This window comes from Cetorhinus maximus, chromosome 22, assembly GCF_964194155.1.
Source record: "Cetorhinus maximus chromosome 22, sCetMax3.hap1.1, whole genome shotgun sequence".
Lineage (NCBI taxonomy): Eukaryota > Metazoa > Chordata > Chondrichthyes > Lamniformes > Cetorhinidae > Cetorhinus > Cetorhinus maximus.
In genome coordinates this window covers 45536392-45553197 of record NC_135900.1, presented here as the reverse complement: position 1 = coordinate 45553197, position 16806 = coordinate 45536392, and the positions used below count along the sequence as shown (strand labels likewise).

The 16806-nt window shown below is 39.8% G+C and overlaps 1 protein-coding gene across 4 annotated transcripts in view; it reads left to right on the top strand.

Annotated features, from left to right (window-relative positions):
* Window positions 1-16806, top strand: part of LOC144696662 (protein kinase C and casein kinase substrate in neurons protein 2-like) — a 123493-nt gene that overhangs the window by 5793 nt on the left and 100894 nt on the right. The window contains exon 1 of one of the 4 annotated variants that reach the window (XM_078568221.1): window positions 2569-2589. The exons of the other annotated variants lie outside the window; for them this stretch is intronic. The gene's annotated coding sequence lies outside the window, so the exon portion shown is untranslated. Of the gene's footprint in view, window positions 1-2568; window positions 2590-16806 lie in introns of those variants that run through there. 4 annotated transcript variants of the gene reach the window in all.

Below are 16806 nucleotides of genomic sequence, written 5' to 3'. Positions count from 1 at the left end.
GCTTATGCTGTTTGGCATACAAGTAGTCCTGTGTTGTAGCATCATCAGGTTGACACCTCATTTTTAAGTATGTCTGGTGCTGCTCCTGGCATGTCCTCATGCACTCTTCATTGAACTAGGGTTGAATCCCTGCCTTGGTGGTCATGGTAGAGTGGAGGATATGCCGGGCCATGAGGTTACAGATTGTAGTTGGGTACAATTTTGCTGCTGGTGATGTCCCACAGTGCCTCATGACTGCTAGATCTTTTGAAAATCTATCCCTTTTAGCATGGTGGTAGTGCCACATAACGTGATGGAGGGTATCCTCAATGTGAAGACTGGACTTTATCTCCACAAGGACTGCACAGTGGTCACTCCTACCGATACTGTCATGAACAGATGCATCTGTGGCACGCAGGATGGTGAGGATGAGGTCAAGAATGTTTTTTGCTTGTTGGTTCCCCCGCCTTCGTGGGATCCGGAATCAGTGTTGATGACTCCCAGGGCAATTCCCTCCTGACTGTATACCACTGTGCCACCATCTCAGGGGTGGTGATGGTGGTGTTTGGGGCATTTTCCATGAGGTATGATTCCATGGGTATTATACAAACATGTATGTCCATGTACACATGGTATACATCACATGGACGTTCCTATTTTACTTTGTTAACCTGGAAAGGTGCCATCTCCTTTAGACTTTGAATCACAAGTCATTCTGACGGAAAAATCAGTATTTCACTAGAAAGTGATTTCTGTGCTAAGCCAGGGAGAAGATGTCTTTCTGAAGTTTTTCCCCTGTAATCAGATTTTACATTCAAACAGGAAAATGACAACTTAAAGGCTGTTCTTCACAGAAGGTGCAGGAGCAGCAAACAAGTGAACTAATTTGAATCTTGTAGGTGTCTTGTTCCTATAGTATTAATCTCAAGAGACCAATTGCAAAACCAGGTGGTTACTTTTCTTCAAATTGTTTCCTATGTAGAGCTGTGGGAAATGTGCAGCAGCTTATTTTAGGGAGAGTTAAATTTTATTTCTGTGTTTGCTTGACTAGTCTTAGGGACAGCTCTTCCAATTTAGGCACAAGATATTAGTAAGGAGGACTATGCTGGGTTGACAGGGCTGAGTTTGCCAATGTCCTTTCCAGTGTCTAGGTCGATGCAGGCTAGCCTGTCTGGTTTGATAGCAGCTAGGCCATTTTCAGCAGTCATTTAAGAGTCAACCACATGTATCTGGAAGTAGGGACAGCAGATTTCGTTCTCTAAACGACATTTGTGAACCAGATGGGTTTTTACATTAGACTTTTAATTCCAGATCCTGGTTTCGAACCCGGGCCCCCAGAGTTTTGCTCTGGGTCTTTGGATTACTAGTCCAGTGACAATACCACTATGCCACCACCTCTCCATATGCTAACGGAGGTCCTGAGCAGAATGTAAGTGTTATTGTACATGGAGGAAGAAGTCACCCTATCATGTTTCTCACTTTCCAGCATTTGGTGCAACTGCCACCTGTAGGATAAGTGTTAATTGAAGAGATTTCCATTACACTACTGATCTTCATGCTGAAATATTTTATTTCTCTCCACCCCTCTACCAGAAACTGGTCACAACCCTTGGGGAAGAGTATCAGGCTGATATTTGAACTTGTGTCTTAATTAAACAATAATGTTATTTTTTGAGGGAGGAGTGAAAATCAACAGTAAGTATCAAAAAAAATCCACCAGCATGAAGAAACAATGAAAGGAGCCTTTAGTCGACATTGATCTGCAATGTTCTTAGATTTAAAATATCAGTAATCCAGGCATTACTGCGAGTACCTTTATTTTTCAGGGGGAAGTGGAGGTCCCTTCTCTTGATTAATTTAAAAACTATTAATATTTTTGGGGTTTAGTGACTGTTCTTTCTCAGTTTCAGAAATGTAATTCGTAGGTTACCTATATGGCAAGCATGATGTGATCATCTTTTGGATTAGATTATAATAATTGGTTTATATTAAATTTCAAATTGTCAGATGATGTCTTCAAATTACAATAAAGCAAATAAAGAAAAATAACTAATTAGCAGTTAACAAACTAATATTGGTAAAGCAAATAAAACCCTTAATGGAGCAAGTTGCAATATTTTTAATATGCAGCTATGCCCACAATTAAAAAAAAAACTGCACTTCAAGTTTTTAACTATTTGATTTTTTAAAAAGTATATAATTTTGTTAAATACCTAACAACATATTTGTGTTTTAAACATAATTAAAGATGTTAAGTGGATGTGCGTCTATAACCACATTCTTTTTCCAACTCTGCTTATTTCAGATCCTCACCCAGATAAAGACTTACCTAGCAAGTTTAGTAGGACTGTAATTCATATATATTCATGAAGCTGGTAGTGATTCTTTTTTTAAAATGCGTAACGTAATATACATTGTAAATGTTCAAGTATTGATTAAAGGGGGACTTCTACTTATTGTAGGAGAACCAGGTTAAAATTGCAGTCTTGTCAAGTTGAGAATTGTGCTTGATTTTCTTCTCCCCCTAGGATTTGAATTTACCATTTTATGAAAGAGAGAATAAAAGATGCCAACAAGGGAGAGGGACTTCTCTTATTTGTTCAGTCAGTTGTAAGGTTTGATGACTTGTATGGTGATCTGTTCAAGCTGTGCCAGACCACCCCTCAAACTCCAAATTTTGCATTCCTACTTTAATATTGTGAGGAATTGAGTGAAACATTGCAAACAGATTTTTTTTCTTTCCATGCCATTCTGTATCTGGTAAACTGTTATCTCCATTCCTTCAAATTCCATTTATAGTGGTCTTTAGCAAATTGTAAACCATTTCAGTTGCACAATTAAGTAATTTATTGGGATAGAATGAAAATTCAATAATTTTGAAAAATGAAGTGACATTTCTAAGCTTTATTTAGAAACTGTAGCTTTCTTGTTTGGATGAGAAAAATACCTGATGCCATTTGTTCACGATTATTTTCATTCAGTGAGTGGTTCCAAAAAATAGTTATATTGTCTTAAAAATACATCTGGTGTTTGCCTTGCAGATTTTGTTATGCCAGAATCAAACCTTAATGATTATGATTTCACGCTATTTGACTTTGGTTGCATTGGTGAAGTGATCCATATTCAAGGAATTTATTCTCTTTTCATGTGCGTAGGAACTTTTTCACCATGATGTGCTGAGCAATTATAGCTTTATTTGTTCAGTAGAATGTTGAATAGTTCAAATTGCAATGATCATTAACCTTGAAAGATATGCTTTTAAATATTCTTGAATAACCTATAAATTCTTTGAAGCATGTGCTGATTTTGTAAAATAATACATCTGAGTCTGGCAATTGTCCCATGCAGTAAAGTAACTGTTATATCATTTCCAAAACATAGATTTTCAATAATTGCTATGCACGCAGCCTCTTAGTTTATCTGAAACTCTTTATCATGGAACTGTCAAAATATAGCTTACTTTATATCAGAATATGCTTTTGAGATTAAATGCAATGTTGATTTTTCCATAAAATTACAGGCTGACAGTATGTTATCTTCTATTTAATATGAGAAAGAGAAAAATTCCAAGGGAAGGACCCACCATCCATGGTTAAGTAAAAAAGTTAAAGATAGTATCAAACTTAAAGAAAAAGCATTTAATTGTGCAAATTGGGCGGCAGGTCAGAAGATTGGACCGAAGAGGAAAAAAAAAAGCAAAGAATGACTAAAAGATTAATAAGGAGGGAAAAATTAGAGTATGGGACAGATAGTAAGAGTTTCTATAGATATTTTAAAAAGAAAAGAGTTAATAAAGTGAGCGTTGGTCCTATAGAAAGTGAGTTTAGGGAGTTAATGGAAAATAAGGAGATGGCAGATGAATTGAACAGTTATTTTGCATCAGTCTTCACTATAAAGGATACAAGTAATATCCCAGAAATGGCTGTAAGTCAGGAAATGGAAGGGAAGGAGGAACTCAAGAAAATTACAATCACCAGGGAAGTGGTACTTGTCAACCCGCAGTTCCCACAATTTGCAAAGTCCCGGGTCCTGTTGGATTTCATCCTATGGCCTTAAAAGAAGTGGCTAGTGAGATAGTTGACGCATTGGTTTAATTTTCCAAAATCCACTAAATTTGGGGAAGGCTCCATTAGATTGGAAAATAGCTAACATAACCTCTTTATTCAAAAAGGGAGGGAGACAGAAAGCAGGAAAATGTAGGCCAGCTAGCTTAACATCTATCATAGGGAAAATGTTAGAAGCTATTATTAAAGACTTTATAACAGGACACTTAGATACATTCAAAGTAATCAGGCAGAGTCAATATGGTTTTGTGAAAGAGAAATAATATTTAACCAGTTTATTGGAGTTCTTTGAAGAAGTAAGAGGGGCTGTAGATAAAGGGGATCCAGTGGATGTACTGTACTTAGATTTTCAGAAGGTGTTTGATAAGGCGTCTCATCAAAGGTTATTGTAGAAAATAAAAGTGTAGGGGGTAACATATTGGCATGGATAGAAGATTGGCTAACTAACAGGAAACAGATTAGGCACATAAATGGGTCTTTTTCTGTTTGGCAAGATGTAACGAGCGGTGTGCCACAGGGATCAGTGCTGGGGCCTTGACTCTTCACAATTTATATAAATGATTTGGATGAAGGGATTGATGGTATGGTTGCTAAATTTGCTGACACAAATATAGGAAGGAAAGTAAGTTGTGAAGAGGACATGACTCTACGAAAGGATATAAATAGGTTAGATGAGTGTGCAAAGATCTGGCAAATGGAGTATAATGTGGGTAAATGTGAAATTGTCCATTTTGGCAAGAATAATAAAAAAAGAAGCATATTATCTAAATGGTGATAGATTGCAGAGCTCTGAGATTCAGAGGGATCTTGGTATCCCAGTGCATGAATCGCAAAAGGCTAGCATGCAAGTGCAGCAATTATTAATTAATTAGCAAAGTTAATAGAATATTACTATTTATTACAAGGGGAATTGAATGTAAGAGAAGGGAAATTATGCTTCAGTTATACAGGGCATTAGTGAGACCACATTTGGAGCACTATATACAGTATTGGTCTCCTTATTTAAGGAAAGATGTAAATACGTTGGAAGCAGTTCAGAGAAGGTTTACTAGATTAATATCTGGTATGGGTGGGTTGTCTTGAGGAAAGGCTGGGCAGGTTAGGCTTGTATCTGCTGGAATTTAGAAGAGTAAGAGGCAACTTCATTGAAACATATAAGATCCTGAGGGGACTTGACAGGGTGGATGTGGAGAAATTTTTTCTGAGAGTTTTGAGACTTTGCAATTCTCTTCCACAAATGGTGGTTGAGGCAGAGTCTTTGAATATCTTTAAGGCAGAAGTAGATAGATTTTTAATAATTAAGGGGGTGAAAGGTTATCGGGGGTATATGGAATGTGGAGTTGAGGTAAAAATCAGATCAGCCATGATCTTATCGAATGGCGGAGCAGGCTTGAGGGATCGAGTTGCCCCCCATTCACATGTATGTTCGTATCTATCAATCAATATAATGGTATGGTAGCATTATGGTTGTGTTGCTGGACTAGTAATCCTGAAGAATGGAATAATAATCCAGAGACATGAGTTCTGTTCCCACCATGGCAAGTAGGAAGTTTAAATTCAGATAATTAAATAAATTTAAAATAAAAAGCTAGTATCAGTAAAGGGGGCCATGAAACAACTGGATTTTTATAAAAACCCATCTGGTTTACAAATATGCTTTTTAAGGAAGGAAATTTACCATCCTTATGTGATCTTGCCTGCATGTAACTCCAGACAAACAGCAATGTGGTTGCCTACTAACTGTCTAGCAAACCATTCAGTTGTATCAAACTGCTACATGAAACTGACAAACAAATAAACCGGACCACCTGGCATTGACCTAGGCACTGGACCTGTAGCCCACTCAACCCTTCAATGTTCTCCTCCCTAACATTTGGGGGATTTGTACAAAAACGGGACATCTGTCCCACAGACTAGTTAAACGACAGCCTGACATCATATTCCTCCTTCACCACCCCGGTTATACTTTGTCCCACTGGCAGGTGAGACCCGCCAGAGGTGGTGGTGCAGTGGTGTACAGATGGAAGGAGTGGCCTTGGGCCACTCAGACCTGAAATCTTAACTCTGTTTCTCTTTCCACAGATGCTGCCTGACATGAATATTTCCAGTGTTTTCTGTTCTTATTTCAGATTTCCATCATTTGTAGTATTTTGCTTTTATGGAGCAAAATATTGTTTTGTTCCATGTCTACAGTTTGTAAGTATTAAAGTCCATAACTTCCAGTCAAATCAAAGCTATGAAGCAACAAAAAAATGCTGGAAATACTCAGCAGGCCAGGTAGCATCTGTGGAGAGAAGCAGAGTTAATGTTTCAGATCAATGATCTTTCATCAGAACTGAAGAAATATAGAAATGTAAAGAGTTTTTAAGTCAGTAGAAGGGGGCAGGGGCAACAAGAACAAAAAGGAAGCTGGAGAACAGGCGAGAGGAGATAAAAATAGATTTCATGATGCAAAAGCCAAGTGAGTGGTAATGTATATAGTGAAGAAACAAAGATTGTGTGCCGCTGAGCCATGGATTCTATATAGCAGCCATCAGAATGTAATGTGGAGGGATAAAGAAAAAAACGAGCAAACCAAAAGAAAAATATACAGAGTAAGATGGAAGCAGAAGTTATGATCTAAAGTTGTTGACCTCAATATTGAGTTGGGAAGGCTGTAGGCGAAAGGTGAGGTGTTCTTTCTTGTGCTTGTGTTGAACTTCATTGGAATACTGTAGCATGCCATGGACAGAAAGGTCAAAATGGGAGCAAGGTGGAGAATTAAAATGACAGGCGACTTGTGGTCACCCAGTCTATGATGGTCTTCCCAATGTAGAGTAGACCACATCATGAATAGCAAATACAGTATACTAAATTAAAAGTAGAAGTAAATCGCTGTTTCACTTCGAAGGAGTGCTTGGGCCTTGAATGGTGAGAAGGAAGGAGGTGAAAGGACAGGTGTTGCATCTCCTGCACTTGCATGGAAAGTTGCTGTAGGAAAGGGAGGGGTGCTAGGAGTATTTGGTAGTGGCGTCATGCTTGAGCTGGCAAAAATGGCCTCCATTGAATATGGAGGCTGAAGGGGTCGAGGACATGGTTCTGGGAGTAAGGGAAAGGGGTGAGAGCTGAAGTGCTTGAAATGGATTAGACACACTGGAGGGCCCTGTCAGTCACACTGGGTGGGAATCCTTGGTGGAAGTATAAGGAAGACATATCAGAAGTTCCGGTGTGAAAGATCACATCACCAGAACAGATGCAACTGAGACAAAGAAACTGGGAGAATGGAATGGAGTCCTTACAAGAAACAGGGTCTAAGGAAGTTTAGTCAGGGTAGCTTTAGAAGCCTGTGCGTCTGCAGGAATTTAGTTGATAACCTAACTCCAGAAATGGAGACAGAGGTCAAGGAAGGGAAGAGTATAGTATATTGTACACACTGCTGCCACTGTGTGTTGGTGGTAGAGGGAGTGAATGTTTAAGGTGGTGGATGGGTGCCTATCGAGCATGCTGCTTTGTCTGGTGTTGAGCTTCTTGAGTGTTGCTGGAGCCACATTTATCCAGGCAAGTGGAAAGTATTCCATCACACTCCTGATTTGTGTCTTGTAGATAGTGGACAGACTTTGGGAAGTAAGGAGTTACACGCTGCAGAATTCCCAGTCTCTGACCTGCTCTCGAAGCCACAGTATTTATATGGCTGGTCCAGTTCAGTTTCTGGTCAGTGGTAATCCAAGGTTGTTGGTTGGGGAATTCAGCGATGGCCATGCCATTGAATGTCAAGGTAGATGGTTAGATTTTCTCTTGTTGGAGATGGTCAGTGTCTGGTACATGTGGTGTGAATATTACTTTAAACTTGGTTCAATCAATAGACATTATTGTATAGCAGGAACAACAATGCTGAGTGCGTTGGGGAGAGACCTATGGTTTTAAAATTTCTGTGTGATTTTAAGAACAGGCATGATCACTCTTATTTCTTTTTCTGCTCCTTAGGCTGTGGGTAAGTGTTTTGAGTTTCCTGAATGATGTAAACTTCAAGTGTAGTGTATTGTGCAATTCCACACAGATTAAAACATCTGGAGTTGGGAGAGAGTCCAGTTTTTAATCCTAAAATATGCAGCGAAGATAGTTGTTTAAAAATGCATTTGAAGCTGTCAGATGGGGGATATGCGTCAGTTTTGTGTAAGGCCCTTGAGGGTGGGTTGGGGGTTGTTCCTTGAAATTTTACTGTAAAAGTACTTGCAACATAGCACAGCAATCTGGTATGACGTCGGACTATTGAATATACTGAACACATTTCATTGAGTCGCATTAAATTTAACTCTGGAAAACCACTTTTTAAAAACTTGTCCATTTCAATTGTAAATGGGTACACAGCCTGTTTGGTGGGTGTGGTCTGCAATGAAGCATTAAACCCTGCTGCTGGTCCATGTGACTGAAGTGTGATTTTCATTCTACTTAATTTAAAAAAGGGTGGAGTAGTCAGTTTCTGGGTTAAATAGAAATCAGAATCCACAAACACAGGTGTTTTAAGATGACTGCACACTTTACAATCACTGGATTATCAGTACTGGCAATCTATTTTCTGTTGACCTTCAGCTTTATTGATTTGAACATTTGCAGCAGTTTGTTTTCAATTCAAGGGAAACTTTTAATTTTGAAGTGTTACAGATAATAATGTTTCAGAGATTGCAAATTTGATTATGATAAATCCACCTATTAATATCTTTTAATATCTATTAATATCTTTTTCATACGCTTTAATTGTATTACTGTTTTTTTTACATTTAAAATAGGTCTTCCAAAATCAGATGACTCCTGCAAATATTAATTTTCCGCTGAACTGACTTAATATCAGCAGTTCTTTGTCCTTCGTCACAAGACCTGGTATGTTACTTGATAACATACACACAACCTAGAAATTTAGCAAAAGCTGGCGCAGTCCCCAAAAAGTAGCCAACTCAAATACTGTCTTGATTCCAATTGTTAAACTAAGTGGAGTGTGACATGATATTGTTGCATGTTCAACTGTATATAAAGACAACATTTCACCACCCGTAAAAGGCGAAAAAACCCATGTGTTAAACATCTGAAACAAATAATGCTGGAAAACAGAGCTGGTCAAACATCATTTATGGAGAGAACTGATACATTACTGTTTTTGAGATACTACAATATTGTAGATGAAACAAATAAAGTATACAAAAGTATGTTTTCTCACTGATTGTTTTAGAACTTTCTGAAGGGTGATATGAGCACTGGAGGTACAAGATTTATTTTCTAGGAGTCCTCAAAAATTAAAGCTGATACTTCAGTGCAGTACTGAGGGATTGCTGCACTGTTGGAGGATGCAGTCTTTCCTATGAGACATTAAACCAAAGCCTCATCTGCCTTTTTTTTAATTCATTCATGGGATGTGGGTGTCATTGGCTAGGCCAGCATTTATTTCCCACCCCTAATTGCCCTTGTGAAGGTGGTGGTGAGCTGCCTTCTTGAACTGCTGCAGTCCATGTGGTGTAGGTACACCTACGGTGCTATTAGAGAGGGAGTTCCAAGATTTTGACCCAGCGACAGTGGTTTGGATGGGTGTAAAAGATCCCATGGCACTATTTTGAGGAAGAGCAGGGGAATTATCCCTGGTGTCCTGGCCAATATTTATCCTTTAATCAACATCACAGAAAACAAAAAATCTAATCAATATCACATTTCTGTTTTTGGGAGTTTGCCATGTGCAAATTGACTGCTGCATTTCCTACATCACAACAGTGACTATGCTTCAAAAGTGCTCCATTGACTGTAAAACACTATGAGACGTTAGGTGGTCATGAAAAGTGTTATATAAATGCAAGTTTTTTTTTCTTTTTAGTCTAATATGTTATGGGATGGCCAGATTTTTTTAGGGCTCAACATCAGCAAGATTGAAGTTATTCTGGTCAGAAAATTCACGTCGAAACCTCCAAATCCATCTTCTTTTCTGGATACCCATTTAAGCTCACCCAGATGATGTACGGATACCTGTTCTTCCTGAGGTTGGCTTCAAGCCCCTCATCAGCCCATTGTCAAAACTGCCTATTTCAATAATAATATCCATCCCTAACTCACCCCATTACTGCTGAAATTCTCATCCACCCATATGCCACTGTCAGCCTTGATTTTTCTAACCTCTCCTTGCTGGGCCCCTGAGCCTTTACAAAGTTCAACATATCCAGAACTTGCCTGCTGGTGTCCTCCATTGGCTCCGTATCCCCAGTGCATCAAATTCTTATCCTTATGTTTAGAACCATCCTTTGCATCGCTCTCCCTATCTTTACAATTGCCTTGATGCCCGCCTGCATCCTCTGCCCTTTCAAAGCTCATCCACTGCATGTTCAACCCTCCTTCCTTAAAACTGGCTTTTCCACTGCTCCTCACTCCCACTTGCTGCCTGTCAATGCTCCTGAGCATTTGTCTGCCTCCCCCCACCACCCCCATCATAATCATCCATACCCCCTCCCTGATGCTGACCCTTCACCACTTAAATCCCTATTACCTTGTTCAAATTGTAACCTGTGAATAAAGGGACAGGGATAGGCCTTTTAACCCTTCAAACCTGTTCCGCAATTCAATTCGATCATGGCTGATCTGTGACCTAATTGCATATACCTGATCTAGGATCAATTCCTGTTTGTTGGAGAAAGTTCCAAACTTCTACCACCCTTTGTATGTAGAAGCATTTCCTAATTTCACTCCTGAAATGTCTGCTTTAATTTTTGGACTATGCCACTAGTCCTACACACCCCAACTAGTGGAAATAGGGTAAATGCAGAGAAATTATCTGTTCCCCTTAATATTGAAAATATTGATTAAATCGCCCTTTAAACTTCCAAATTTCAGGGAATATACCCCAGTTTGTGTAAGTCTGTCTTCACCATCTAATCCTTAATCGAGGTATTATTGTAGTAAAACTACATCCCACTCTTTAAGAACTGCAGCTCAAACTCAGCAACTTAGAAACATAAAAAATAAGAGCGGGAGTAGGTCATTCGGCCCTTCGAGTCTGCTCCGCCATTCAATATGATTGGCTAATCCTCTATCTCAATGCCATACTCCCACTCTCTCCCCATGTCCCTTGATGCCTTTGAAGTCCAGAAATCTATCTATTTCCTTCTTAAATATATTCAGCGACTTGGCCTCCACAGGTTTCGATGGTGGAGAATTCCACAGGTTCACCACCCTCTGAGTGAAGAAGTTTCTCCTCATCTCAGTCCTAAATGTCCTACCCTGTATCCTGAGACAGTGATCCCTTGTTCTAGACCCCCCCAGCCAGAGGAAACATCATCCCTGCATCCAGTCTGACCAGCCCTTTCAGAATTTTATATGTTTCAATGAGATCGCCTCTCATTCTTCTAAACTTCACTGAATGTAGGCCTACTCGACCCAATCTATCCTCACGATAATCCTGCCATCCCAGGAACCAGTCTGGTGAATCTTTGCTGCACTCCCTCTATGGAAAGTATATCCTTTCTTAGGTAAGGAGATCAAAACTGCACACAGTACTCACCAAGGCCCTGTACAGCTGCAGTAAGACATCCTTGCTCCTGTACTCGAGTCCTTTCGCAATGAAGGCCACTGTAACATTTACCTTAACTGCTTGCTGCACCTGCTTGCTTGCTTTCAGTTATTGGTATACAAGGACACCCAGGTCTCTTTGTACATCAACGTTTCCCAGTCTATCCATTTAAATAATACTCTGCCATTCTGTTTTTCTTACCGAAGTGGATAACTTCACACTTACCCACATTATACTGCGTCTGCCATGTATTTGCCCTCAACCTATCTAAATCACCTTGAAGCCTCTTAACATTCTTCTCACCACTAAAGCAACTCGAGCGAGAAACCAAAAAAAAACCCCAGAAGAACTGATATGAAAAAATAAATCTCAAAAGAAGAAACATGTATACTCATGCAGGCACACAAGTAGAATAACGGGAGTATCTTTCCGAAGATGTGGCATCCAAAAATGCTCAGTGTGTTCCACGGCTTATAGCTGAAACATAACTTCTGCCTACCCACTTGCAACCTTCGGATATTTCTGTGAGGAAGGGGGTAGTTCGCTGTGTACAGTGGTGTTAATTACACAGTAAAATCAAGCTCAAAAATAATGCTTTGAAAGCTGTATCTCGGCCTGGTCTGGTAGAACCTAAAGTAAGTCTAGTGCTCCTAATGGGGAGCTTTTCAAAAGGAGCATGTTGACAGATCAGGGTTACAACGTTGTAAGGATCTGTAAATATTCAAGCTGGTACAGAAGGAAAAGGAAAATTTAGTCAAAATTAACGTGCAATATTGAATGATTACATGCTTAGAAGAAATTGCAAAGAAATCCAGAGTGAAAGCCAAATGAAAAATAAAAACTTAAAATGATATAATTGGGTCAGAAATAATTGGCGGTTTTTCAAATAGCCACCTGGAAAAGTTGTGCTTTGATTAGTTTCTTGACAGTGACTTTAACGCCATAGGTTTAAGTTTTCTGTAACCAGATCCTGATTTGGGTTGGGTTAAGAGGTGGCAAGGTTCATTATCGAAAAAAAATGCCAATTTTAATTGAAAGGTGGAGAAATGACAGGTTATGCCTGAGCAAAATATATTGTTTTGTATCATACATTTACAAAGTTAGTTTAATTTTCTCCATAGTCCTTTTTATTCTATTGCTCCTTCCCCTCTGATCTAAGACCAAGACTGTGAATCCTCCTTTAGTCCTTTTTTGCTGTGGATTTTGCACTACCTATTCTTGTCAAAGCTCTTCAAATGTTACTCAGTCATATTGTGCTGTTTTTGTACCACAGCAGGAAAAGGTTTAATGTGTCTTGCTTCACTGTGCTGTCTGTTTCGTCAACTCAGCCTCTTAATAAGATTGTAAGAAAGAATAACATAAAAAGGGAACAAGGGTAGACCATTCGATCCTTTGAATCCGTTAAGCCATTCAGTAAGAATGGTTTTGTATCACAACTCCACCTTGTGCTATGCCCTTATTTTTAGATTATTGGATACTAAGGGAATCAGTTGATCTGTGTTAAATATACTCAGCTACTGAGCATCCACAGCTTCCTGAAGTAGAGAATTCCAAAGATTCCCAACCTTTGAGTGAAGAAATTTCTCATCATTTCAGTCCTAAACTGAATTTGTAACCCCAGGTTCTAGACTCCCCAGCCACAAGAAACATCCTCCCAGCATCACAAAAACAGAAATACCTGGAAAAACTCGACAGGTCCGGCAGCATCGGTGGAGAAGAGCATAGTTGACGTTTCGAGTCCTCATGATCCTTCAACAGAATTAAGTAAAAATAGGAAAGGGGTGAAATATAAGCTGGTTTTGGGGGGGGGGTGTTGGGACAAGAAGAGCTAAAGGGCCAGTGATAGGTGGAGATAACCAAAAGATGTCACAGACAAAAGGACAAACAGGTGTTGAAGGTGGTGATATTACCTAGAGGAATGTGCTAATTAAGGGTAGAAAGCAGGACAAACAAGGTACAGATAGCTCTAGTGGGGGTGGGGTGGGGTGAAGGAATACTAAAAAGGCTAAAAGGTAGAGATAAAACAATGGGTGGAAATACATTTAAAAATAATGGAAATAGATGGGAAAAGAAAAATCTATATAAATTATTGGGAAAAAACGGAAAGGGGGTGGGGATGGAGGAGAGAGTTCATGATCTAAAATTGTTGAATTCAATATTCAGTCCGGAAGGCTGTAAAGTGCCTAGTCGGAAGATGAGGTGCTGTTCCTCCAGTTTGTGTTGAGCTTCACTGGAACAATGCAGCAAGCCAAGGACGGACATGTGGGCATGAGAGCAGGGTGGAGTGTTGAAATGGCAAGCGACAGGGAGGTTTGGGTAATGCTTGCGGACAGACCGAAGGTGTTCTGCAAAGCGGTCACCAAGTCTGCGTTCGGTCTCTCCAATGTGGAGGAAATCGCATTGGGAGCAACGAATGCAGTAGACTAAGTTGAGGGAAGTGCAAGTGAAATGCTGCTTCACTTGAAAGGAGTGTTTGGGCCCTTGGACAGTGAGGAGAGGGGAAGTGAAGGGGCAGGTGTTGCATCTTCTGAGGTTGCATGGGAAGGTGCCGTGGGAGGGGGTTGAGGAGTAGGGGGTGATGGAGCAGTGGACCAGGGAGTCATGGAGGGAACGATCCCTACGGAATGCCGCCGGTGGGGTGAAGGGAAGCTGTGTTTGGTGGTGGTATCATGCTGGAGTTGGCGGAAATGGCGGAGGATGATCCTTTGAATGCAGAGTCTGGTGGGTTGATAAGTGAGGACAAGGGGGACCCTATCATGTTTCTGGGAGGGAGGAGAAGGTGTGAGGGCGGATGTGCGGGAGATGGGCCGGACACGGTTGAGGGCCCTGTCAACCACCGTGGGTGGAAAACCTCGGTTAAGGAAGAAGGAGGACATGTCAGAGGAACTGTTTTTGAAAGTGGCATCATCAGAACAGATGCGACGGAGACAAAGGAACTGAGAGAATGGGATGGAGTCCTTACAGGAAGCAGGGTGTGAGGAGCTGTAGTCGAGGTAGCTGTGGGAGTCGGTAGGTTTGTAATGGATATTGGTGGACAGTCTATCACCAGAAATTGAGACAGAGAGGTCAAGGAAGGGAAGGGAAGTGTCAGAGATGGACCATGTGAAAATGATGGAGGGGTGGAAATTGGAAGCAAAATTAATAAATTTTTCCAGGTCCCGATGAGAGCATGAAGCAGCACCGAAGTAATCCTCGGGCGGTTATCTCTTATATTTTACTCATGAGGAATCACCTGACCTCAATAAGCAGCAAAGCCGAGACATGTGGCCCTCTGAGGAGTTGTGGATTGAATCCCAAACTCAGTGAGCAAGTGACCCTCAGATTTTTGGGGGAGTGTTATGACCCTAGAGTTGGTAAAGCTGAGTTATTTAAAAATCCCAGAGGGATACTTTAAACAACAGTCATAACCTATATTTTTAAGTGGTATGTTTGAGATGCAACTCTAAATTCAGGAATCAGACCACCAGTTATCGAAAGGTTTTATACTAAACTAAATGAAACATTTTATTAGTTTACACAAGTTAAATATATACACATGGCTACAAATTACTACTATCATGACTTTTAACAAATTCCCAAACTAATCTCCATTAAGTCAACAGCACCCATAGACTTAACGAGACACCAGGCAAAGCATTTTCACTGTACAAATTCAAAATGAGGTTCTTTCACTTTGGTTCCTGTGGAGACAGCTGTAGGCTTACAGCTGCTTTGATCTTACATTGCCTCTGCCCTGCACACACGAACACTGCTATTGGTTATATCCAGCACATCTCATTGAATGTAAACTCTCATTGTATCACCAGCCCCTTTGAACTCCACCTCTTTCACAATAAAGCCCCTTTCATAGTACCAATTTTATTAGTAATATAAAAATATTGCTTGGTCTCTGCTAGCTAGGTGCCAGATTTCACCCCACTTCTTGAATGCTTTATTCAAAAAATGCAAATGCACTCTACCTCTCTTACATCACAAAACTAGTACACATCAAAGCACCCAGACTAGCTGTCTTTAATCCAATTAAGACACACCCACAGACTAAACCTCTATTTTAAAAGAATAATATATACATCAATAGCTTCATGAAGGGAAGCTTAATGAGGTAATTCATGTTACTTGCATTAGGACAGCTCTGCAAAGAAGTTTTTGAAGTTTGTGTCACTGCTACCAATGTTGCAGAGCATAAAACGGCAAGTGAATTCTTGAGGGACTATTTGACCTGCTCTGTTCCCTATGTATTTTAAATTACTTTGCAAGACAAAGTGATGGTTGACAGCCAGTAGAGAATATCTAATTGTTATGGGAGGTAGAATTGATCAACAGTATTTAGAACCATAGAACACTACACCACAGAAAACAGGCTTCTAGTCTGTGCCGAAATATTATTCCACTAGTCCCATTGACCGGCACCTAGTCCATAACCCTCCAGACCTCTCCCATCCATGTATCTATCTAATTTATTCTTGATGAGGCTTATGCATTGGTAACCAAGAAAAATAAAACTCAGGAATGTTGCTAATGGTAACATGGTTGCAATGCAGTACTGAGTCCATTAAGAATAATCTGGTAAAGGTTGTTGGTACATGTATCATGTGGCATTCACAGGACAGAATCTAGCTAAATTTTTTGTTTGATTTGGTAGTTTAAATGGTTATAATTCTGTAAAAGTAGCATGCTTGTTTGTTATAAGGGTTAACAAGCCCTTGACTCCTTTATTCAAAAATACAGTTGGAGTTCAATTTTCATTTTAATTCATAGATAAAAAATCATTGACATTAATTTTTTAGTACTTGTCAGGTCATCAAGTTTTTCATGCTATACAGGTGAGTCAAGCTTTCAAATTTCCATTCTTGTGTGATTGTGGCATTAACAGTTCAATTTTTTTTCACAAGTGTATTGTGCTCACTCATTTGTGTAAAAAGTAAGTCCTTTTAAGATCTCTCCCTCTTCCATATTTTCTTGCTCCATATACCATTCCTGGCTGAATGGACAAGCTGTGTTCTCCCAGACCTTAACTTCAAACTAGCTATTGGGAGGTGCTTAACAATAGTAAAATGTCACTCTTATCACCGCACCCAATCACCAGTATATAAGTAGTTCTGCTCCTCAAGCTAGTAGGATTGAAATTGGGAATGCGGCATCCAGGTGGTCAGAAACACTGTTATCTAGCTGCCAATGTGCTGGCATTCTAATGATGGTATCGTTGAAGTGATGTAGAAATTTGGTTTACCACTTCTTCAGTAC